Consider the following 26936-nt stretch of genomic DNA (forward strand, 5'->3'; position numbering starts at 1 on the left):
CTATATCCTTTCTAAGGCAAAAACTAAAACTTTCTCTATTACCCAAATTCGAATGCCTCTCTTACATAGCCAACCGGCTTATTTAAAACTGACTCTCCTTTTCTAATAAAAGGATGAGAAACATTTTTTTGTCTTCTATCCAAGAAAAGGATAAGAATCCCAAACTGCCTACTACCTATTATTGGAATCTGACAATCATGCAGTAGGCCACATTTTAAATATCCACATTTTTTTCGTCTTCTATCCAAGAAAAGGATAAGAATCTGAAACTGCCTACTACCTATTATTGGAATCTGACAATCATTATCTACGAATTAAAACTATTCTAATTAAAAAAAACCTATACCTGGTCCTAGGTGGCTATATCTGGAGAGCTCATCGAATTGCTACTCTAGGTATGCCACCACATGTAGGACGTTTATTAAAAACATTAAATTTAAATATTGAAAACATAAAACATTTCTTATTTTATTTCCCGCTCTGCTACTGCAGCACCAACTACTACCTGTGCAAAAATTGACTTCGAAATCAAAAAGTTTGTCTTCTCCCAATTTCGATGATATATCACATTGCCTATCTGGCCTTCAGGAAACCCCCTGAATCTCATTTAGAAAATGACTCATCTGCTATAAAAATCAGGTCTGCAACTCATTAAAATTTTAATTTTTGAAAAAATTAAAATTTTTTAAAATCAAAACTTTAGAAAGAAAATCCCCTTTTGAAATTTTTTTAAAAAAGCAACTGCACGTAGCATACCCATTTTCCTAAAAATAATAATTAAAATTATTATTTTTTAACTCTAATTTTTTTTTTATTCTAGGCCCACTGGACGCCACCCGGGCTGCCACGTGGCGACCCCTGATTGATTGACTGATTTTCCACCTCATCACTCCCGAGACCCAGTGCCATGTGTCACCTTCCCGCATTCTCGCATTATTTAACCACCCTGCATCTTCATAATGCGAAATTGCGAATACCACTGGATCTGCCATGTGGCGCGATCTTGTGCGCCTGCTTGAACCTGCATGTCCCCGCCACGTCACTGCACCCGGAGCTCACATCGCCATGTGTCAACAACCCACTTTCCCACATTTTCTATCCTCCTCGCATCTTGATAATGCGGGGAAGCGGGCGCTGTTCGATCTACCACATGGCGGCATCTCCTGTGATTTTCAATTTAGGCGCCACATTAGCGTATGAGCTATTTTGATTAAAATTTGTTTTATATCACATTGACATCATCCTCAACTGTTCATCCGGCTGACCATGGGCCCATGCATGGACTTGGCTTTCACAAAAGCCATGTGCTTGACTTACAATGCTTAGCGCTTGGAATCATATTTAAAGCATTTAAAACCTCTCCCACATGCAATGTGGGATTATTAGCTTCACCTATTGTGTGAATCTACTTTATATGCTGTGGAGTTGATTTGTTGCTGGGCATGCTTGAACTCAGTATGGAGCCGTCTTATTTGCTGAAGCATCTCTCTCTTAAACATGCTTATGGCTGCTACTTACAATTAGCTTCTTCTTTTATTAAAACTTTCCAAGCTCCCCTGTTCAGAATTGTGGGCTCCCTTTTAGGTTGCATGAGAGTTTTTCTATTTGCCTTTCTAATTCTTAGAGTTTTTAGAAGAATGTCAGAAGGCCCAAGATGACTTAGCTTGATTTCCTTGGCATTGAAATGTTTTCAGCTTCTTTGTCTTTTGACAAAATAATATCTTCATTTGCTGCATTCATTCAGGATCAAGTCCAAGATGCTTAGGAAGGTAATGTGATGGTACATGTTGCTAAGAAGTGGACACCTCCATCTATAGGCTACAAGCTACAACTTCTTCTTTGTGGATGGCTTCCTCTTTTCACATGTGTAGAATTCCTATTGAAAGGCATGACCTTTTAAAAAAAAAAATTGATATGCTCTGTTCTTCTACCCACTGCCTTCTCATTTGCATTGATGCATGAGCTACTTTTGTTTGCTTAGCGTGGGCTTTCTTTTTAATGTTTGCAAAAAATTAACTGCAGCCATCACTGTTCAATGAAGAATTATTAACTTAATTTCTTTGATAAACCTATAAATACCATCATACTTAAATGGAAATGGAAGCTACATCATATTGCTCTTTAGTTGTAATTATATATTAACATCACCACTTATGTTGCCTGTATGCAATTTGTTTTTTTTTGTATAAAACATTCTTGCATATGTAAAACATCTCCTCATGCGCCTTTGTTCTGTGTTTATGTAGTGGCTTCTTACATATCATGATTTATCATTTGATGCAGCTTTGCCTCTGCCCAGAACAAACTCCAAAGTAGCTCTTCTTCTACTGGCGATGTTTTCTAACATTGCAATATTTGAGGTAGAGAATGCTCACATAATATAAAATTCATTTTTTATTAGTCTTCACGTTTTCATCAAGTGGAAACTCTTTCATTGCATTAGAGAACTTTGATCATACATTATCATAATTTGAATTATGATAATATTCTTTTAATATTCATAAACACCCATGCTTGGAGAAATTAGTCGGACCCCAAAGTGGGTCTGGCTAAAATTTTTTTGCCTTTCAAACAACTGGCATCCTCATATTTGTACCTTGACCCCATTGGACATCTCTAACTGACAGGATTCAAATTCAATCATCAATTCATTATCTGAAACTCACTTTTAATCAAATCTGCAAATTATGAATCTGTGTTTGGAGGCTCGCTAGTTGGCCTTAAAAACTAATTCAATTAAGTAACCAGGCCATGAAAATTGGCATGAGTGTTGAATCCTACATGCTCTACCATACTGCAAATTTTCAACCCATGAGGAATTCTCGATCAAAAGATTTTAATTGTCGAACACCCATACTTCAATTACCCTGCAAGCAAAAAATGTTAAAAAACATAAACTGGGCTGGAGTTCGACATTATAAACTGAGTTATTGATCACTTGGGGTTCTGAAAACTAGGGTATAAGTTCTTTTCCATGAAGAGAATATAATTCTATAGTTTGGGCTCATGACGAATCACAGGACGCATTTGGTGAATTTTCGAAAACAGGCACTTGAAAATTTTAAACTAGCAAATATGTCAAAAAGTAGTTTTTGGTAAATGGACAGACATAAGAAAGTATGCATATGGATTCGTCATGACTTGAGAATTGGCATACTTGAAGGAATTTCAAGACACAGTGCAATGGTACAATCAGTTTAGGATTACCAACTATTGGTTCAAAGTTATAATGTGCCGAACAGGGGTACGAATCAACCTGGATACCTTAGTCATAACAAAACAATGTAAACTAGGTTTTTGATCATGTTAGCAAACTGATCAAATGGATTCGTCATGATCTCAAAATTGGAACATATGAAGTGTTTGACCCCTAGAACACAATACAAAAATAATTTCCTCATTTGGATGAACTGGGTCAAAGATATCATTGGTCGAACAGGGCTTCCCAAAATTGTGAACAATTACACAAATGTACAAAATAGTAAATGACCAACTTTGAGGGGTTCGAAACCTAGTCAAACAAATTCAAAATGACTTGAAAACTGAAAGATAGATTCTTTGTTATGGAAAATAAACACTTCCAAAGTGGCTAGTCATGACACATTCCTGGGTAAAAGATATTCAAATGCAAACTGGGCCTCTGGTCAGTATTTGACACTTAGGCAGAATTGCAAATTTTGACACTAGCTCAAAATGGAACTTTACAGAATGATTCGAGATGACAAAATAACATTGTGGATCACATGCACATGTCAAATGGAAGGTGTTAAGCCACTTAAACACCATCTAGGCCTCAAACTGACAACTAACCAATATGCATGAAAGGCACTTTAGGGCATGATTTTTTCAACAGTGGTCAAAATTAGGGCTACAATTTTGGGCGCTAACAAACCCTTCCTAAAGGGTCAAAGAGTTGGAACTTCATGATTAAGTGTCGTCCTCTCGTCAGCAAGTACTTAACTTAGGATGTTGGTAAGGGTGATGATGCTCTATTATGGGAGGATTCTTGGGATGGGCACCCACCAATAGACAAATCACTTCTCCGTGGATCTCAAAGAAAAATTAGTGAATTTGTGGGGAAGTAAAGTCAGTAACTACAAGACAAAGATCATTTTGGAAGGAATCTCCAAATGGATTTGGAAACCTTTGGAGGGTATATAATTGGATCCACTTGCTATTATGTCATACACAGTGATAACACAAGAAAGGAAAGTTAAGTAGCTTGAGAGAAATGAAAAACTTATTTGGGCAGCCTTGAATGACCGTAAGTATAGCATGAAAAATGGATACAAAGCATTGTTACATTCACAAAGATGGGATGAAGTGGAAATTCCACTTGAACTCTGCTTGCCTGCCAAAGGTAGGATTTTTTTTATGGTTGGCATTTCAAAACATAATTCTAATGGCAGAAAAATTTCATAAATTAGGCTTTGAAGGCCCATCTAGATGTGTGTTATGTAAGCAGAACAACGAGGACTCAGATAATCTATTATACAACAGTCCATTTTCCCAAGCATGTTGGGAGTGGCTCAGGCATATGTTAGGCTACTCTTCACCTTTTTCAAAATCATTTATTGATCTCCTCAAGAGATGACCACCAACCTATGTAAAGCTATTTACAATAAACTTTGGAATATTAGTCCTTCTCTTTTGGTATGGGAAGTTTGGAAAGAAAGGACTAGAAGAATTTTCGGTGATTCAGAGTTAAAGCCAATAGAGTTAATAGTAAAAATAGAAGCTAGCATAGTTGAAATAGCTAATGCCCAGCTTAGAAATTCCAGTAAAGAAGAGGGCTCATTCTCTATTTGGGATGGTCACATGAAGAAGAATTGGCCGAATCTGATTAATCCTCCACTTGTCTATTTTAAGAATAACAAGGAGGTAAGGGAAAGGTGCAAAGGGTCCCCCCCTCTGAAGGGATGAGTAAAAGTTAATTTTTATGGGGCAGCTAGAGGCAACCCAAGGATAGCAGGTATTGGTTGCATCAATAATGATGATATAGGTAAATGGATTGCCAAAAAAGCTATGTCTATTCATCCTACTTCCAACAACTTGGTAGAACTCAAAGCATTAGAAAAAGGCTTCCAGCTATGTCAAAAGTTAGGATCATCAAATATCATCATTGAAGGTGACTCGCAAATTGTCTTAAATGCAATAAGGAAATGAGAAACCCCCAACTAGATCCTTAACTCTAAGTTAGAAGAAGTTCTTGGGCTCCTAGATCAGTTTGCAAAGATTCATATATGTCACATTTATTGAGAAGGTAATTAGAAGGTGGATTATTTAGCAAATGAGGGAGAAAATGGTGTTAACTCCTTGGTTTTTAGAGATATGGTTTAAACATCTCCAATTATAGTTTTTATTTTAAGTTTCTTTTCACTAGTTTTGGTCTTTTAAAATAATGGAATTTTCATAATGGATAATTAGTAGGAATGCATAAATCCAATAATAAAGGCAGCAAAGGGAAGTGTAGCATTATATAGCAAGCATAATTAGTCACTATCGATGGTAGATTAGTTAGGCTAGAAGATATAACTTAAGTTTTGAAGACCTTAGATATATTCTCTTATCTTATATTTTAGGATCTCTTAATTCGATCCCGGTTACATAGTGCAGGTTATGTTTTATTTTCAGATCGACTCATCATCATTAATAATACAAGAGTGGTCTCTTTATTACTCTGGGTGGTATAATTTCTTTCATAGGGTGGTCTGTGGTATGATTTCATTTGAGTGACATCAAGTCATTAAGACTTAGGAGGAAGTATCGAGGTGTTTCTAGAGGCTTTGAGGGTTCTTGTTTTGTTTCTTTTGTTTTGGTCTTGCTAAGTCTTTCTCATTGTTTATGTTGATTTCATAAGATGGATACATTCATATGTGTCTTCCATACCTTATAAGTCCACACCATGGCCTTTTGAGGCAATATCAAACTAGAAAGATGGAATAGAGTGTTGAGGCCAGTTGACGAGATGACGCGTATTGTAGTCAGCAAGGAAATTGGAGAGGGTGTCTTCAAATACAACTTCACATGGAGGATGAATAAAAACACCATCAGGACCTTCATTGGGTGTATGGTGAGAGCTAGGATAAACAAATGGGACATAGTGAAATTATGTTTGAATATCTTTGATCCCATCTGGTGCCATGGCTTGATAGAAGCAGTTATGAGCCTAGACAAAATGTTAAGAGTGCCCCTTCTTGAAATGTACATGAATCACCCACCAAGGAGCCTTATCATGCAAAATATCCTGAGGTGGCTTGCACTGGTAGTAAGGAACTGGGTAGTCTTCAATGAGGTATAGCCAAAAATGGAATCTTGCTTTCATTTCCTTCTTAGACGGAGAAAAATTAGGATGGATAACAAAATTGAATGGCTTAGCAATTATCTTGGTTTTTTTAATGCATACATCCATCTAGGGGTTGGGTTTGGTAACCTGGAGGCATTGGACTTTTATACAGCCAATATTGAGAAGTCCAGCAAGGAGAAGTCCACCTTTGAATTTCCCCTCCTATTTTAAGTCAGAAAACCCTAATGATGTTGTAGAAGTCACTATGGTGTTTTGGAAGAAATAAGGTGTGTCTAGTCTATAGTAAGATAGTTTTGGTTTTTGGGTGGGTTAATCTATTTTCTCTGTATCATGATGGTGGTCGAATGCTGGCCTAATGATGTTTCTCAGATAGGAAATTTTGATGGTATCCTGTTATTATCTTAGGTTTTATCTTTTAGTTTGGTTAGTAGTTTATATAGTTTCTTTTAGTTTTCTACCTACCTATTAGGCATTTTGTTTCAATAGTAGTATTCTATAGTATGTTCTTGTACTCTAAAAAGAGGAGGGTTAAATTAGTGGCATTTTTTCATATAGAAGATTGTACAAATGTGTATATAACTCTTATCTTAATATACAAGTGGATGTTATTAATATTTGTGGCATCCTCGAGTTACTGCTGTACGGCAAGGTTTTTGCATCTATTCATAGTTAATTTTATGGTCTTCATGTGGTCTATTTCTTGCCGAATGAAGTATGGGAAGACACTCAAGAATTTATGATTGGATTTGTATTGAAAACTTAAGAGCATCACTTGATATTATAGTAGATTAGTTAAATTAGTTGATTCAAATATCTTAACATTCATGGGTGGCTTAGCAAGGAACTTTGTTCCCAAGTTAGTTAGCTATGTAAACCTAGTTTAGTTTTCACAGATTGATTGATTTTCATGAGTTTAAGAGTATTAGATCTGGCTAGTCTCTTAAGTATGTATGGGTAATACTCAGATTGATTTTTTTAGTGAAATTTATTATAGAGTATACATTTAAGTATTACTATGTTCTACTGATACTAATTTTAATTTCAGCATGCTCAGATGGGCCTTTTAGAAATTGTGCCTACTAAATTTAACTTTAGTCTTTGTAGTTTCAATGGAGGTTGTTAGCAGCATATGGTTCTCTTTAAGTGTAGAGTTGTTTGTTTAATTTTGTTCTTGAATGGCAGTAGAGTTAAATGTATTAAAAGGAATATTAGAACAACTTAGTTTTCATTGTTAGAATTTTACTAGTTTTGAATTTAATAATGGTTTAATGTATTGATTTAGCCATACAAGGTTTGAATTCCATAAATGTCAATGTTGTTTTATGTTGACAGTATGCTTTATAAATCTATTAAGTAAGACATGGCAAAATTTTTTTTAAATGAATGAGGGGGATGGTTTTGAAAAATTTTGGTTGGATAAAGAAGAAACAATCTATTTGATCTCCCCTAGGTTTCTGATTGTCTATCTAATCAGGAAGCGATTGTATATGTTACTACTAACTATTTTGTTGATCATATCAGTAAGGAATCTGTGAATATAGCACTTAGCAATGGATGGGGCATGCAGTATTGGTTGGTATGGTCCTCAAGCAACAAGTTGCTATATGACATAAGATGCAATAGATATAATGATATCATAGATTATGTCCATGATGTTGTAACAATAACAACTATGTAATTATTCCATTGGGGTATGCCCCTTTCATGTTGTAATAATAAAGGACCATGGTCCTAGGCAAGACTGGAGGTTTTCTTCTCCGATCTTTCCTACCAGTGCCCATTTGAACAGAGACATTATGTTGTATGTTATTTATCTTAATTAATATAATCAAGGCTTCGGTCGTTTATTGATTTAAAAAAGAGAGAGCATAGTTTATTATTTAAATTAATAATAATAATCAAAGCTCATTGTTTAAATGCAACTCTAATTTAATTATTATTAATTAAATAATTATAATATACCTTGTTAGACCTATATATATATATATATATACACACACACAATGAGGGTAAAATTAAAATAAAGGTATAAGTAAAACATCATTAAACCAGATGTGAATAAAAATCTCCAAGTCCCCAAACATGTAGTCGATTCTCCTACTAGGGCTTCTAGGATCAAGGTAGCTATATGGATCATGGTTCGATCTCCAAATCAATAGATAATGTAGAGACTTATAGTACATGTTCCTAAAAACACCTACATCACTAACCAATCACCATACAATTCTATAAATAAAATTGCATTAATATCATATCAATAGTGATATATGTGTTAGATGGGTTAGTGGGGTTGGAGATTCATATAAATCTATAATCCTTATTTGAAATCATATGAAACGTATCATAGGAATTGTATATTGAAACACAAGATGTAAAGTATTGTCCAACCTCCTACCATATTCATAATTCATAAGAACCTAATATCCCAGGACATATCTTAAATAAGTTCTCTAGGGTGGACTAGGGAGAGGGGACTACAACAAAGATGGTAAGTTGATTGACACCAGTACAAGATCTAAAGGTATTTTTTTTCAGTTGAACAGTACAAAGATGACATGTTTGGTTGTTAATGTTGATAAAAAATGGTTGTGGTGTAAAAGGTTTTTTCATATAAGTTTTGATAATATTGTGAAGGAAAATAGTACATTCACTGTTAGAGATTTACCAAATTTTTTTGAAGCCTACTAATGTTATGAGCAAGGAATGTGTTATGGCTAAGTACAAGAAAATCTCTTCTCCTAGATAGAAAATCACTACAACAATGAAATTGGAGATTGTTCATACAAATCTAAGTGGTCCCAGAAAGATGAGAGGATTCTACAGTGAAAGTTACTTCATGATTATTGTTGATGACTTTATTAGGATGATGTGTGTAGCATTCCTTAAACCAAAATCTGAAGCATTTAAGAAGTTTAATTTTTTTAAATAGAGTTGAGAATGAGTATATATTGAAGATTAAATATTTAAGATCTAATAGAGGTGGAGAATTTACCTCGAATGAGTTTAACACTTTTTGTGAGGTGAATGAGATTAAGAGGCAACTATCAGTTCCTTACACTCCTAAGTAGAATGTAATTGCTAAGATAATAAATAGGTCTGTAACAAAAGTAACAAGAGCTATGTTGTTTGGGAATGATGTATCAATGAAATTTTAGAGAGAAGCAATTAATACAAATATAAATAAATAAATAAATAAATAAATAAATAAATAAATAAATATATATATATATATATATATATATATATATATATAATGAATATTGTGTATATTAGAAAAGGTACAAATAAAACACTTTATGAACTATGGTTTGGAGATGCACCATTAGTGAAGTATTTTAGAATTTTTGGAAGTAAATGTTATATCAAGAGAGATGATGATATTGGTAATTTTGATATAAGAAGTGATGAAGGTATGTTCCTTGGTTATTCACTAAAAATAAAAGCTTATAGACATTTAAATTAGAGAATTAATGCTATTGTTGAGAGTGCAAATGTAAAAGTGGATGAGAAGTTTGGAGTTAAGAAAGAATGCTTGATCACAATTTTAATGAATAAGAAGCTAAACCTAAGCCTATCCAAGAAAATATTGAGACTTTCGATGAGACTAACAATAATTTTTAGAATGAAATTCAAGTTGTGGAATAGAGAGAGGAACCAATATCTGAATCTAGAGAAGAAACAAGAATTGAGTTAGTAATACCTATACCAAACAAAAATTTGACAAAGAATCACCTTGCCAATCATATTATTGAAAGAAAAGACATAAGAGTTATGGCAAGAAACTAAGTTCATGAAGAAGTATGTTTGATTTCTCAAGTTGAACCAAAGAGTGAAAATGAAGCATGCAAGGATGATCATTGGATTCAAGAAATGAAGGAAGAACTAGATCAAATTATGAAGGATGAAACATGGGAATTGGTCCCTAGACTTAAAGATAAGAATGTTATAGGAACTAAGTGGATTTTTAGAAACAAGATGAATGAACAAGGTGAAGTTGTGAGAAAAAAAATCAAGATTGGTATGTAAAGGATATTCATAGCAAGAAGGTATAGACTATGAAAAGATATTTGCACCTGTCATCAGAATTAAAGAAGCAAGGATGTTCTTGGGCTTATGCAACAAATAAGAAGTTCAAAGTGTATCAGATGGATGTAAAGTCAACATCTCTAAATGGAGAACTTGAAGAAGTCTACATTGAAAATTCTGAAGGATTTCCTTTGACAGAAGGAGGAGATATGGTATGCAAGTTAAAGAAAGTGTTGTATGGACTAAACTAAGCACCTAGAACTTGGTATGCAAGGTTGGACAATTATTTGAAAAAATGGGATTTTTCTAAATGTACTATAGATAGTAACTTATCTTTGAAGTAAATTAAGAATGGATTGTTTATTATTATGACATTTTTGGATGACATAATTTTTGGAGCTAATGATGAAGTGAGTGACAAGTTTGTTGATAAAATGAATAATAAATTTGAGATGAGCATGATTGGTGAGATGAAATATTTCTTAGGTTTACAGATTGTGTGGAACACTGATGGTATTTTCCTATCATAGACTAAGTATTTGAAAGACTTGTTGAAGAGGTTTGGATTGAAAAGTTGTAAGTTTTTTGGTACACCTATGCTAATAGGTCACAACTTAACTAGCAAATATGAGATACCTACACTTACAATTGAGAAGAAGTATAGATCCATGATTGGAAGTTTGCAATATCTAAATCACACAAGACCAAATATAGAAAATGCAGTTGGTATGGTAGAAATATTTCAAGAAGACTCTAAGGAATCACACTATGAAATAGTAAAAAGAATATTTAGATATTTAAAGGCTGCATCTGATTTTGGGTTGTGGTAAGATAGATCAAATGACTTTACCTTATGTGCATATACTAATGCAGGCTAGGAAGATAGTATAAATGATAGAAAAAAGTACAAGTGCCGGAGCATTTTTCCTCAGAGAAAGATTGGTTTCTTGGTTGAGAAAGAAAAAAGATTATATTTCACTGAGTATAGCAGAAGCATAATATGTAGTAGCATCAAAAAATTGTAATCAGATCATGTGGATGAAACATATATAGAAGGATATTATGATAGAATTTTTAGAACCCTTTATCATATATTATGATAACACAAGTACATTGAGTATGTCTAAGAACCCTCTATTAAATTCTAAGACAAAACATATATCGATTAAATATCATGTTCTGAGAGAGAAATATATCATATCAAAGTATGTTAATACAAAGGAGTAGATTACATATATTTTTATGAAGCCTTTATTTGAGTATTTGCAAGGTATGTTTAGGGTTATGCCCCTGCCTACATCAGAGTAGATGATGTAGAGATTGCATCAATCTAGTGGCACATAACACTATTGTTTATCTAGATTGAATGCTAATACTTCATATATAGGGGAGTATCTATGGTAGAGAAGAGTCATCAAGGAATCTTGGTAGTTATTATGAAACAATGTCTTTGGACACTTGAGCTGGTTGAAGACATTGAGTTGCATTTTGACATAATGATACCTTTTTCATTGATTTTAATGGGGGAGATGATCACATGAAAACATCTTATGATACTATGGGGGAGATGTGTAATAATGGGGAGAGATGTACTAAAGGAAGATGATGAGCACATAAGAATGAGGGAGATGAGAATAACATCTTCTAGTACATTGAGTTATCAATGGGGGAGAAGTGTGAACAATTGATGCCCATCTATGTAAGTGTGAGAAAGCACTACTGAAGAATTGTTCCTAAGAGCTTTAGATTTTATTGATGAAGAGGATTTGAAAAAATGAGAGCAACAACAACAAAAAAGTTGAATTTGGTATTATTGAAACTTAAAAGTTTTTCATCTATATTGCCATCATTTCCAAAGGGGGATATTTTTAGCATGAATGCTAATCGTATTCCTTTGGGGGAGTATCCTAAGCATTTTTGAAATATTTGGGAGATTAACATGTTGCATTCATGAGTGTATTTATCATTTATGTCAACATAGTATTGTTTTTGTACAAATTGACAAGGTTGTATTGATTAAGTATTGATAATGAGGTCAAGTACATTTGAGGATATGTTCTACAATATGTCCTAATGACATGGCCAAGTGTGTGTGTAGGAAGTCAAAGACATGTGAGAATTACTTGTGATTTATAGAAGACAGTGTAAAGACAAAGTCCCTGAGAAGCAATTTCTAGTGTTTGGATTGGATATCCTAATAGGGATAGAAAAAAATGAGAAAAGTTACATAGTGATATTAGATAGCTGATGATGATGTCAGTGAGTGTGTGAGTTTTGCAGTTCCACATGTGAAAAATTGTGAAGACTATGAGCTGGAAATATTTTGTGATTATGAAAAGATGAAATGAATTGTGTTATCTTAATGAGGTACTATTATAATTAATTGGAAAAGCCCCAAGGCTAACTCAATGAATTATTTTCAAGGCAAGGTATAAAGGAAAGTTATTTTCCTTCTAGTGTAATGCATGTAAGTGAGATTTGTGAAAGTAATATGTGAAGTTGGTAAATATGAGTAAGTGGTCAAAGGGATCATTGTGATGTGAAGTTGAAGATCTAATATTGAGATCTATGAATTATTTTGTGTGGTATTGGAATAATAAGAGAACAGAGAAAGAATTTGAGTTATTGAGATCAGTTGCATTTCTATTATTTTGAAAGGAATAATACGAAGGCCAATTGGATGGTGAGTTCAGTGCCCTTACCTCTGAAGCTATTTGGGCAGTGGGTCCATTTGCCTTCTACAAGTCCTAACAGGCATGGAATCTCCTTATAGGGATTGATATGTATTGAATGTGTTTCATTGACTCCTAACAAGGTCCATCCTCTTACAAGGAACTTATATATTAGTTTAAGGTTTAATTAGGTTGATAAAAGTTATATTGATATGATAACTAATTCAATACCCCCTCCCCCCCCTAGTTATCTTGGAGGACTTTACTTTCTAACAAGAATAGGTTAAAAAATATTTAATTTGAGGCTGATCTTTGATGAAAATAAAGATTGTTCAAGAAGTTTAAAAAATAAGGATGAACTTAGTTATGAGATCAACAATTGAAGAAATTTAAAGAAGATCTAATGAAGGAGATTTAATAATTCAAAATGGAGCACAAAGTTCAAGGTGTATGTATATTTCTTTAGTGTCCTGATTCAATGAACATGAACTTGCTGAAGATTTAATGATTGTGATTAAGCAGAAAAACTTGGAAGATTCTAGGAAAATTACAAAGTTTTCTTTTTAAAGGATGAGCATAATGTTTATTTGTGTTAATCAAGTTGGTGATTATGCTGATATTGTTGAAGAAGAGGTAAAAAATAGAAGGTGAACTAATTAGAGATGCATTGTGAAGATCAATCAAGGAATGTGCCAAGTTGACATGTGGAGTGTGTGAATCAACCAAAAAGGGATCAAAGAGAGATTGAGTGACATAGAGATCTAGACAAGCAAGGTAGTGCTAAGCCAAACAAATCATTTCACTTTTACTCACTATTCATTTTAGTAGAAAAATATCTTAATTGAGTGGACCTAATAGTCTTGTGAAATCCTATATGGTAACATTATTTTAGTGTTTTCTAAGTCATTTAGAGTAGGCCATTATTTAGAAGTTTCAATGAATAAAAAAGGTTTGAATGATCTTTGACAAAAAATACTCTAACAAGGTCACATTAATAATGTGTATGTAACATTTAACAAGGTTGATTCTTAATAGAGCTCACTTGAAAAGAGTGAAAATTTTGGGTTGCTAGTTCCTAGGTGTTTTTTCCCTTTACAAGGTTTCGACATTAAATACTTGAGTCAAATTTGTGAATGTTTATGATGTTGAAAATTTATTTCATGTATATTGTTTATTGATGCAAATGGGTATAAATCTGATACTTGGTATATATTAAGTTGAAAGTTTATTGAAAATTTTATTTTGATGTATATTATGATGTTAGATGTGGTTACCAAGCTTAGAATTTGAAAATTGAAGCGTTTGAGTTGGTGAAAAATTGTTTTAAGGCATGTAGGATAACTAGTTATAACTGATTCACCCTCCTATTAGTTATCTAACAATTGGTATCAAAGCTGAGTGCTTGAAGGAAAATTTTAAAAGGACTTAAGCTAAAGATCTGAAGATGTATAAGAGAGAGTTATTGAAATTGAATAAGGAGAACTTCTCTTCATGGAAAAGTATGATGAGGTTGTATCTATTAGGGATTGGAGACAATAGATTGTACTATCTAGACAACTAGTACATCCCTCCTAACCCTTCTATGATAGTTGATGAGGTAAACTAGAAGAAAGAAAACAATAGTTTAATGATTGAGATTTCTTCTACACTAAATGATCTAGAGTTTGATGATGTAAAAGACTATGCTACTACTAAAGAGATGTGGGAGAAGCCAATACTTGTACATGGTGGAGACAATAGATTGAGAGCTGAAGCATAAAGTCTAAGAGGTAAGTATAATGAAATGAATATGAAAGAAGGAGAAAATATTGTTCAATATGTTAACCAAATAAGAGAAGTTATGAGTGTCATCAAAGCTACTGGGGGAGTCATCAATAATGAAGACATTGCAAGTAGATCATTGAGAACATTATTGATTATTTATGCTATAAGAGTATCTTCCATTCAAGAATTCAGAGCTATGCCTAGCAATGATCTTACTCTTGATGGTTTGGTTGGTAAATGATTAAATTTGAGTTTAATTAACTTTGATAATAGTGCACCTAAAGTTGAGAATGCTTTTAAGTCATCACTAACCATTGGAACTTAAAAGAAGAAAAGAATAGAAAAGATGTGAATGATTAAGATTTAGATGATAAAGAGATGGGTGTGACTAAAGCACTATTGGCAATAAGAATACCTAGAGGTAAAGGAAGGTTTAAAGGTAAACTACCTTTGATATGTTTTAAATAGAATGAAGATGGTGATAGTGTCGCTAGATATCCTGAAAAGAATAGGAATGAAAAGAAAGATGAAGAGAAAAAATATAGCAAGAAAAAGGATTACAAGGACTATAAGGACAAATGAAAGAAGTATTGTTATAATGACAAGGAGGAGCACACTAAGTTGGATTCTAATGATGAGAATGAATGTGAGGAAGTGGTATATTTCATTGTTAAATAAGATCTAGACAAGGAAAGGTGTGAGGAAAGAAAAGCTCTTATTTCTCATGTTAGTAAGAGTGATACATGGATTATTTATAGTGGATGTTCATAATACATGACTGATGATATTAGTAAGACTGATAAGCTAGAAGAATATGATGATGAAACTATTAAACTTGGAAATGATATTCCATGTCTAGTGAAAGGTAAAAGACCATTGATGCTAAATAATAAAATTAGATGTGATAATTCCTATTGGGTTCAAGGACTAAAGTGCAATTTTTTGAGTATTGCATAGCTGAATAATACAAGTCACAAATTGCAATTTCAAAATAAGAAGGTAAAGATTTATGATGATGGTGGAAACTTGATTGGTACTAGAGAGTAAACAAGTGGTAACTTATTTTACCTAGATCATACAATTAGTACATGCCTATTTTCCACAATTGAAGATGTATGGTTTTGACATAAGGAATGTGTCATGTAAATTTTGAGAATATAGTCAAAGTGAGTTGAAAGAAGAAAGTGAGAGGCTTACCAAATCTACATAAACTTGATAATGTTATGTGCAAGCAATGTCAACTTGATAAGATGATGAAATATAGTTTTTCTAGTAAGACACATTCATATAATGATATTCTAAAGTAGGTATATACTAATTTATGTGGACCTATGAAAGTTGAGAGCTACCATGGAGATAGATATTTCATTCTATTTGTCGATAATTATTAAAGAATGATGATAGTTATGTTTTTGATGAAGGCACACTCTAATACCACTGATGTAGGGCAACACCTTACCAACTCATAACTAAAATACTCAACAACATGGAGACCAATAGAAGACAAAATACTTCACAAAGTCTTGTTTTATTATAATTGAAAATCCTTACAACATCAACAAGATGATGTCATAGATATGACTTCTTCCAAAAGAAGCTTACAAATTATTCAAAATGATAGAACTCCCAAATAAGAGCTTCAAAACTAAGAACTTCCACAAAGAAGAGCTTACAACCAAGGATCATGAACTCAAAGAGCTTCACCAAGAAGAACTTCCCAACTAAGATATTTCACATCCAAAGCTTGCTTACAAGATATTACATCGTGAGAGCTTGATTACAAATGCTCATATGCCTTGCTTAAATAGGCACTTACCATCCAAGATGTTACAGACATTACCAATGTGGGATAAAAGGTAAATACAACTACCTTACAAAAAATATTTCATTCCCAACCAAATACAACTAAGCACCACCATGTGGTCCAATTAGAAAATTACATTTCTTTTGTGGATCACAACAAATATTAAATGCATGATTTAAGGAACTTTGCACAAACTTTTAAAATGCCACCTACACACCTCGATAAATGAAATGATAACCATTTTAATTTATTTTTCTATTTTATGCCACCTATGCACCTTGGTAAATGAAATACCTTTTTCCCTTCATTTTCCCTTTTTTATTTTTCCTCTAATTTTTTTCACTTTCTCTCTCCTCTAGATTTATTTATTTAATCTTTTATAATAAATTTTATCATGCCCCCTTTATTTTTTGTGATGCAAGATGCTCTTGCATTAGACACCCATGGCAAGAAAATTTTTGTGGATATGAATTCACAAAATGAAGCAGCTAACAATGACATTTATTTTTTTGTTCTCTTCCAACATGTCGTGGGAACAAGTATCTTCTATTGATATGTTCCCTTCTTTTTTCTTTTCCAAAACCTAGCTGAAACAAATATTTGTTGCTAAAAATACTCCTCTACAATTAAATATGTCCAAGTATAACTCTCATCCTCCTTAATCTTATTGAATTAAATATACCTCTAATAAACTCAACAATTCCATACCAATCTTCCTTTGCATAGCACACATCACTAACAAGATCCTCATGTAAACCATCATCAATATCTTTCAAATTCATTTCATATTCAATATCCCATGGTTCATAAACATTTACATCTTTCACTCCATCTCTATTTGTTACTTTTATGTCATCAACAAGGCACAAAACTACTTTATATGTTTGACCTCCAACCAAGGCACTGTACTCTTCCTCCATTATTGCAGTCTTCAAATAATCTTCATATACTTATGGCTCACAAATCTTGTCATCTTCATTATTTTTCCCTTCATTGTCATCTTCTTTCTTTTCTGCATCCAAAGAATTGTCAACATTTCTACTTCTAATTCATTCACTTGCTTCTATAAATCAAATAATTCAACTCATAATGCCTATTGATTTCTTGCTCTAATTTTTTCAAGTCTAGGAATCCTCAAAATCCATCCAATCACAAAAGTTATCTTCTTCTTTCTCTTCTCCATTCTCAAGTCTTTTTAAGACAAACTTCATGCAAAAAAGAGCCTCATGCAAACTACTTCACAATTGGCAATCTATCCACATGCTTGGCTGAAATCATGACCATCATACAAAATGCCTCACATTTAGTGATCTATTTACACACTCAAGAAATTCTTCTTGACAAACTTTACCCAACCTAAGGTCTTGGTGCAAATTGCCTCATAGTCAGTGATCTATCCACATACTCAGGAACTCCTTCTCTAATACCATTGATGTAGGGCCACACCACCCTGGTCCCTTACCAACTCATAACTAAAATATTCAACAACATGAAGATCAAGAGAAGAAAAAATGCTTCACAAAGGCTTCTTTTATTATACTTGAAAGTCCTTACAACATCCATAAGATGATGTCATAGATATGAATTCTTCCAAAAGAAACTTACAAATTATTCAAAATGACAGAACTCCCAAATAAGAGCTTCCAAACTAAGAAATTCCATAAAGAAGATCTTACAACCAAAGAACTTGAACTCAAAGAGATTCACCAAGATGAGCTTCCCAAATAAGATCTTTACACACTAAGATCTTTCATCTCCAAAGATTGCTCACAAGAGATTACACCATGAGAGCTTGATTACAAATGCTCATATGCCTTGCTTAAATAGGCATTTACCATTCAAGATGTTACAAACATAACCAATGTGGGATAAAAGGTAAATACAACTACCTTACACAAAATATTTAATTCCCATCCAAATACAACTAAGCACCACCATGTGGTCCAATTAGAAAATTACATTTCTTTTGTGGATCACAACACCTATTAAATGCATGATTTAAGGAACTTTCTACAAACTTCTAAAATGCCACCTACACACCTCGATAAATCAAATGACAACCATTTTAATTTATTTTTCTATTTTATGCCATCCATGCACCTTGATAAATGAAATACCTTTTACCCCTCTTTTTCCCATTTTTTATTTTTAAATTATTTTTCCTCTAATTTTTGTCACTTTTTGTCAACTCTAGTTTTTTTTCGCATCTATTTTTAAAGTTGAAATATGATTCTTTTCAAGTGTGCAAGTGGTATAAGGCTAAAGTTGAAAAAGAAATTGGTAAAAAATTGAAATTCCTAAGATTTGATAGATATGGTGAGCTAATGTCTAGTTTATTCACTAACTTTTGTGTTGAGCATGGAATTAAGAGACAAATAGCTGCATCGAGGACACCATAGAAAAATGGGATTGTAGACAAAAGAAATGGATCCATTTATGATTTTAATAGAACACTACTACTTGAAAAAAGAGTTTCATGAATGTTCTAGAGAGAGGATGTAAGCACTACTATTTACACACTCAACCAAGTTTAGTTGAAGAAAAGTACAAAAAATACACCATAGGAACTCTAGTATAGTCACACACTAAATGTAAGTTATTTCAAAATATTTCAAAGTAGGTTTTATATTCATAAAGATGCAAGGAATGAGAAGTTTGATTCAAAAGGTGATTAAGATATATTCCTAGGTTACTCTACTAGGAGGAAGACTTATACATGTTTGATCAAGGTGATTGACACAATGATTGAAAGTGTAAATATTATAATTGATGAGTTTGTAGGTAAGAACAATGAGGAGAGAAATACATAATCTAAGGATTAATTCAACTTTTTGTATGCCTATGATGATACACTTGCTACTGTACCTAAGCACCAAGCTAATTTATTATAATGTTACACCAAGAAATAGTATAGAGATACCAAGAAAAAACCTATGAAGAATGTTGAGCCCCAACCGAGTGAAGATAATCATAGAGAAAAACCTATCTTAGCAAATTATATGAGAAGGAATAATTCACAAGATCAAATAATTGGAGACAAGAGTGTTGGAATCATGACAATACATATACACTAGTACCAAGAACCAAAGACACAATTGTAATTTGAAACAAGGGGATATTTAGGAAGAAATTGAATGAGAAAAGGAGAATTTTTGAGAACCAAGGCTAGATTACTTTGTAATGGTTGTGCCAAAGAAGAAGGAATTGATTATGGTGAGACCTTTTCATGTGTAGCTAGATTGGAAGGAGTTAGAACATAGTTTTCTTATGTAACATGCAAGATATTCAAAGTCTATCAAATGGATGTTAAGTCCGAATTTCTAAATGGAATACTAGAAGAAGAGGTCTATATTGAAATTTTGGAAATATAAGAGAAGTAAATGAGAGGGGAGGGGTGAATCAGTTACCACTAAAACAATTCCAAATTTCTTAGATGTCAATATAAACTCTCTTATAACTCACACATTGGTTAGAACAAGATATTCACTGTAACTCGGTTAACAAAGCAATCTTGGTATATTAATGTGGATTAACCTTTAGTAACTTAGTTGAAGAAAGAAAAAGAAATAAGAAAATAAAATGAACACATGAAACACCAAGATTTAATGTGGAAACCCAATTTAGGAAAACCACCAATGCAACTAGTTACAACTTTTAACTCTTTTGAAGTGAGCCCTATTAGGAGCCAAACCTATTAAAGGTTACAAAACACACTATTAGGTGTCACCCTATTAAAGGATTTAAATCACCCTATTAGGAGTGACCTTGTTAGAGGTCTTAACACACTTCAATCTAGAAATGCCACCTTTCTAAAGGATTTACAAAATTATTGTTAAGTCAACTCTGTTTAAGAGATTTCTTCATTACTACAATTGTTAGAGAGTAACAATGATTGACCTGATTAACGAAGAAACTAGATTGTGGATTCAGATCATTGTTCTAGTTTATCCTCTTGATGTTTCTTGATGAAAATATTCTTTGTAACTCCTTGGATATTATGCCCTTAATCAGATATCCTTCTTAATTTTCATCTTATCTTCTTTCACAACTACTCTATTTTCATCCCACAACTTGAACTTTCATATATATGAAATACAATTTCAAGTCGACTTGAATATCCTTAGAAGTAAAAAAATTAACATCCATTAAGTCTAATTGAAATTATTTTGATGTAGGTTGGCTTGAACTTAAATTGAGTAACTCGGTTACCACTGAGTGCTTTGGTAACTAACCTGACTCAATTTACATTGAACTTCTAACTTAGTTACAATTGAACTCCTTTGGTGACTAACCTAGCTTAGCTTCAACTGGATCATTAAAGTTAGTCTTCTACTTGACTGATATAGGAGTCTTCTAAGCTTAGTTCCAACGATAGTGCTCAGTTAGAGTATAAAATTTGTGTAACATAAATGAAAATATACAATTGAATAATTGTTATCATCATGAACAACCTAAAGGGTTTATGGAACCAAATCAAAAGATCCTGGTATGCAAACTAAACAAAACACTCTATGGATTGAGGCAAGCACCAAAAGCATAGTATGAAAGATTGAATTCATATTTGATAAGAATTAGATTTGTTAGTGTTGTGGTTTCACAACACATGTCCCATTTCTCCTAGAAATGGGAACCATCTAGTAAAATTTCATTTTTCCAAACCCCTAGTCCAGGGCTTGAGTCTTTTTTGGGACTCTACCTAGAGTCTGGGTTTTTCCTAGTCCTCTAACTAAGAAACCAAGGTGCCATAATTGAGAAATTTGAAGAAAAAGTGCATTGTAAGTGCTTAATAATGAACATGCACACCTATCAAGGTGTGCAAGTGCACTAGATCTACATATGCTCACTTATCTCCCTTTGGAGATGCGCACCTGTGCACATGTAGAGGAGCACAACTTTGGTGCACACTATCCTGGGTTTATAAATACCCATGATCCCCATCCCTTCTTTTCATTATCTTCTTCGAGCAACTTGTGACCACACCTCCACACCCTCAAAGGTGTGCCTCCTATTCTGTGAATTTGAGCAGAACAACAAAAAAGACATAAGTCATTAAAGGTGAGCACATGTGCACGTGTTCAAAGTATGTAGGTGCACATTTTTTCTCACACCTTCATTTGTGTTGATAAACCTAAAAAACATAAATCCTAAACTAATGCTAAAACACCTAAGTGAAAGGTGCACACATGTGCACCTTTCACTTAAGTGTTTTAGCATTAGTTTTGGAACCTTTGAAACTCAACCTAGCACAAAGGCTCCTAAGGTAATGGTGTGCAAATGTGAACCTTGTCAAGGTGTGCACCTGCACACCATTTTATACCCTTAACACAAAGACCTAAGTATAAGGGTGCACACATGCACACCTTATTAAGGTGTGCATGTGTGCATCCTTAGCATTTTGAAAACTAACTTGGTCCTACCTTCATGCACATTGCAATGAATGTGCACAATAGCACACATGCACATGTCCTCACTCCATAAGGTGCACAACTACACACAAAATGACTATTTTAGAGTCATTAAGTGCACCTAGTGCACTTATCAAGGTGCACAATGTGTGCTAAATTACTTTCCAGAGCTGTTACGGGGGATTTAAGTGGGTTTTCTTAAGTTTTCATGTTTTGGGTTTGATTTTTTGGCAATTAGGGTTTTTTTAGGGTTTAATTTTCACTTCTCTAGACTAATGATTTTTTGTTTTGTGCAAATAAAATAGCTTCCTCATCATCCTCACTTGCTAAAAAGATTTCTCTAAAACTGATTTTCTTCATGTTTCTAGGTGCACCAAATAAATTATGTTTTCAAGATAATCATTCAAAGATTAGAGATACTAAGTTGGGACACATAGATTGGAACACACTTCTTATACTATGTAATAAACCTAAAAAGAGGTCCCTGAGGGTGTTGACACTTATCAGATTAGGGTTGGTGAATGCTGCATCAAATCCCACATCTATGTAGTCTTCTAAGATCATTATGGCTCTGGCCGAGAACTATGTGTCTGAAGAAAGAGTTGTCAAAAGTGTCACAGGAGAGATAGTCCTGGACCTAAGGTTGAGGGACATTCAAAAAGTTCTCCATCTCCCAAGAGCTGATCAATATGTGAAGATAACTTATCATCAAGAAGAAAGATGGCATAGGGAGAATGAGAAGAAGGCCAAAAAGATCATACAATCATCATTTTTTATTGATAGAATACCAAAGGGATGCAGAGATGAAAAGGTAGAAATGACTAGGGAATATATGAAAGATGACATCGGATGTGCCATTTAACTTTTGAGTAGAATTATGGATCTATCAACAGGTAGGCATCTTCATATCTAGAAGGTCCATTTCGTAGAGACCTCAGAACAACCAAAATGCCAATTGATTGGGCAACAATACTAAGTGAAAACTTAGATGAACAACTGGTAGGAGTTAAAGTTGACCCCAAGTTTCACCTGACATCATATTTTGTGTACTTATGTGTGGCAAGGATATTGTTTACTATCTTATACAAAATCAATACCCTAATTGGATGAATAGTTCCCAGTGTAGAGGTCTCAAGATGAAGTGTGAATCTTACATGCTGCAAAATAGGAAATTGTTTAAAAGGAACTATGAAGGAATATACCTAAATTTTTTGGGATGGGAAGAAGTAAAAGAGGTTCTGGAGGAGTTTCATGATAAGTATGACAAAAGACATGGATTAGTAGAGGCTATGACCCATATGATTTTAAGATCAGGTTATTTTTGGCCTACAATCTTCAAGGATACTTTTGAACATGTGCATATTTGCCACATTTGTTAGACTAATGCTAATAGAGAGAGACATCTGATGATGACATTATAGCTAGTATTTGAGGTATGCCTCTTTGCAAAGTGGGGAATAGACTTTATTGGTCCAATGAACCCACTGTCATTGATAGGAAATACATTCATTCTCACAACTAAAGACTATTGCAATCACTGGATAAAAGTTAAAAAATTTAGAAATTTCATGACAAAGGTGGTTATAGATGTCTTGAAAGAACCTATTGTTACTAGGTTTGGTATGTTGTTCTTCCTAGTTTGTGATAATGGATCAACCTTTGCGTCAATATTCCTTATCCAAGGGGCATTGGACAATCATGTTATAATCAAGTTCTCTTCAAATTACTATCCCCAAGGAAATGTTGTGGCTAAATCTACAAATAAGAACTTGATCACAGTGATAAAACATTTGCTGAAGGAAAATCCTAAAGACTAACATACTCAACTCAAATATGGATTATGGATAGACTGAGTCAAGGTCAAGGATTCTTTGGGAACATCTCCATATCTACTCATCTATGGACAAGAGCTAGTGTTCCCACTTAACCTTAGGATTCCTATTTTGAAATTCATGAGTGGGTATGTTGAAGATGCTGACAGGATTTAGATTAGATTAATGAATCTCTTGGAAATGGATGAGAAATGGATGTAAGGAAACTTTCAATAAAGAATATATCCATTTTCACATAACCCATAATATATCTAAAATAAACATGGAATTAAAATCCACATGTAAGAGAATAGACAACATACCCACAAAAATGTGACACAAGATATACCTTGGGAAACTCTCATTGAGGGAAAAACGCAACCTCCAAAAGCATCCATCACCATGTATTATTCAACAAAAAATACCATTGCAATACAACCATGGAAGCCTCCAAAGCCATAGCCACCATCGAGCAATCCATGTGAACAAGCATGAATCCACACTTCACATCCCATCCTTCCAACCTTCACAAATGCTCCCTTGGCTAACCTGTCAAACCTTGTCCCACTCGAATCTTGCCTTTTGTCTTTTCTTTGTCACTCACCAACAACTATCCTTGTGGTTACTTATATAGTAGCAAGTCCCACAAAACCACTAAGTGGTATTACATAAACCATGTGCTAAAACCATGTGCTACCTAACACATTGACCCCACATTTAATATTGGGCATTTAATTCTTTTCCCCAATATTAAATAATTGCATCAAATATTATCACAATGTTATAATACAACTCATCAAGTATATCCCATGAAAATATTTCCATGTTGCACATCCATCTAGGTACAACATTACATAATAAAATAAAATAATACAATATAACAATATTATGCAATGTGTGCAACACCCATTATCTCAACAATGGACAACCACTTTAGAGCATATGGAAAAACATTAGGTTGTCATTAAAAGGTGGTTTGAAAAGTGGGCCACAATCAAGTCTTTTAGAATATCCAACCTTATTCTTCTGTGGGACAAGGCAAAAGAAAATTTGGGCAGCCAAACTAAGTTTCAATGCTTATGGATTAGCCCTTATTAAACTGCAAAAATTCTAGGAGAAAATAATTTTAGGTTGAGTTCCTTATAGGGGGAATTGGTTCCATTTCTAGTCAATGAGAAATTCCTAAAACATTCTTTTGAGGCCTACAAGTGGAAAACATCTCAAAAAATAATAATTTTTGTAAGTGTGTTTACTTTTTGCAAGTGTGTTTTCTTTTAGTTGTGTGTTTAATTTCAGTTGTGTGTTTTCTTTCAAAGTTGCACTAGTTTGGGGGTTAGGTGCAATTAAGATTCTATCTTGGTGCATTTCATAAACCACTCTTTCTTGTTTCAACTTTTGGGAAGAGCTATTTTTTTCCAAAGCATTCAGATAATTTTGTTTCTTGTACCAACTGAAGAAAAAATGTCACTTGTAGTAATAGAGGACTTTCAGTCTTAAAATCAAAATTGTAGATCAAAAGTTCTCAACACTTTGTAAATTTAAAAGGTTGACTATCTTGGTGTTTTTGAAGCAACGTTGATGGCAGCAAGGGATAGTCTGAAGCGTACTAGTTTAGACAAAAGGTCTTTTTAGAGAATTGCTAAGGTCACTATTTGGCATGAGAGTTTCCATAAAATTTTTAAAAGAGGAACATAGAGTTTATCAACTAAAGAAAGAATATATGAAATGAAACCAATGCCTTCATCACACAGTCTAAGAATTATAAGGGTACATAAAGAAAATAAAAAGGGAAAAGTGGTGTTAAGAATGAAAGATTCCAAATGGTTTGAGAAAGGTAATTTGATAGTAAGGATATGCACTCCCAAATGGCTATCCATTATCTATACAAATTGCTTCAGAGAAGAATCAAATGGAAATATGTGAGCTCTATGAAGCAAAATTCAGAAGATTACCCAGCACCTCAAATGAAAATAAAGTGATAACTTGTAAAGAGCCCTTAGAATGGATCCTCTCATCTAGTTAGATAAATGATTTATAAACATGTTTTGTGAGGATTCCTAATGAATGGACCAGTGGGATGAAATATTTTCTCCAAGTTGCTTGAAGCTCATGATTGACTACATCTAAGATGTTGAAGGAAATGAACACACTGAGCTTGAAGATTCAAGATTCTAAAGCTTTTGACTATGAAGCAACTTGAAATATGCTTGAAGTGTTTGGGATTCAATTGGTATTTGACACATGTTAGGAGAATGCTTGCCGATGAAGAAATACCTTTGTCATTTCTTTCCTTTTTGTTGGGGCTATTTGTTGTGGTTTCATAATGCACACCCCATTTCTCCTAGAAATGAGGACCCCCTAGTAATTTTTTTTTTTCTAGACCCCTAGTCCAGGGCCTAAGTCTTTTTTGGTACTCTACCTAGAGTCTAGGCCTTGCCTAGTCCTCTAATTGAGAAACCCAAATGCCAAAATTGAGAAATTTGGAGGAAAAGTGTGTTTTAAGTGATTAAGAATGCACATGCACACCTAGTGCACATGGACACCTATCCAAGGTGTTCAAGTGCACTAAATTTACATATATACACTTGTATCCCTTTGGAAATGTACACCTGCACACATGCATAGGTGCGCACCTCCAAAGGATGTGCACTATCTTGGGTCTATAAATACCCTGAACCCCCCTCCCTTCTTCTCAATATATTCTATGGGCTCCTTATGATTGCACCTCTACACCCTCAAAGGTGTTCATCCAATCTTGCAAACATGAGGCAAAAAACAAAAAAGACATAAGTCATTAAAGGTGCACGCATGCACACCTATTCAAGGTGAGCAAGTGTGCACCTTTGGTCACACCTTTATTTATGCTTATAAACCTTAAAAAAAAAAAAATCCTAAACTAATGCTAGAACACCTAAGTGAAAGGTGTGCACATGCACACACCTTTCAAACTCAATGTACGCAGCTGCACACCTTATCAAGGTGCGCATCTGTGCACCATTTTCTACCCTTAACACAAAGATTTAAGTGTAAGGGTGGACATGTCAAGATGTGCATGTGTGCACCCTTAGTATTTTGAAAACTAACTTGGCCCCCCTTCATGCACATTGCAATGAATGTGTGCAATAGCACACATGCACATGTGCACAC

General features: G+C 33.7%; 1 pseudogene; it reads left to right on the forward strand.

Annotated features, from left to right (window-relative positions):
• The first annotated feature begins 990 nt into the window (after positions 1–990).
• LOC149534680 (glycine dehydrogenase (decarboxylating), mitochondrial pseudogene) overlaps positions 991–26936 on the forward strand; it is a 58695-nt pseudogene continuing 32749 nt past the window's right edge.

This window comes from Cupressus sempervirens, chromosome 10, assembly GCF_028749045.1.
Source record: "Cupressus sempervirens isolate cs-2001-9-10 chromosome 10, ASM2874904v1, whole genome shotgun sequence".
NCBI classification, from domain to species: Eukaryota; Viridiplantae; Streptophyta; class Pinopsida; order Cupressales; family Cupressaceae; genus Cupressus; species Cupressus sempervirens.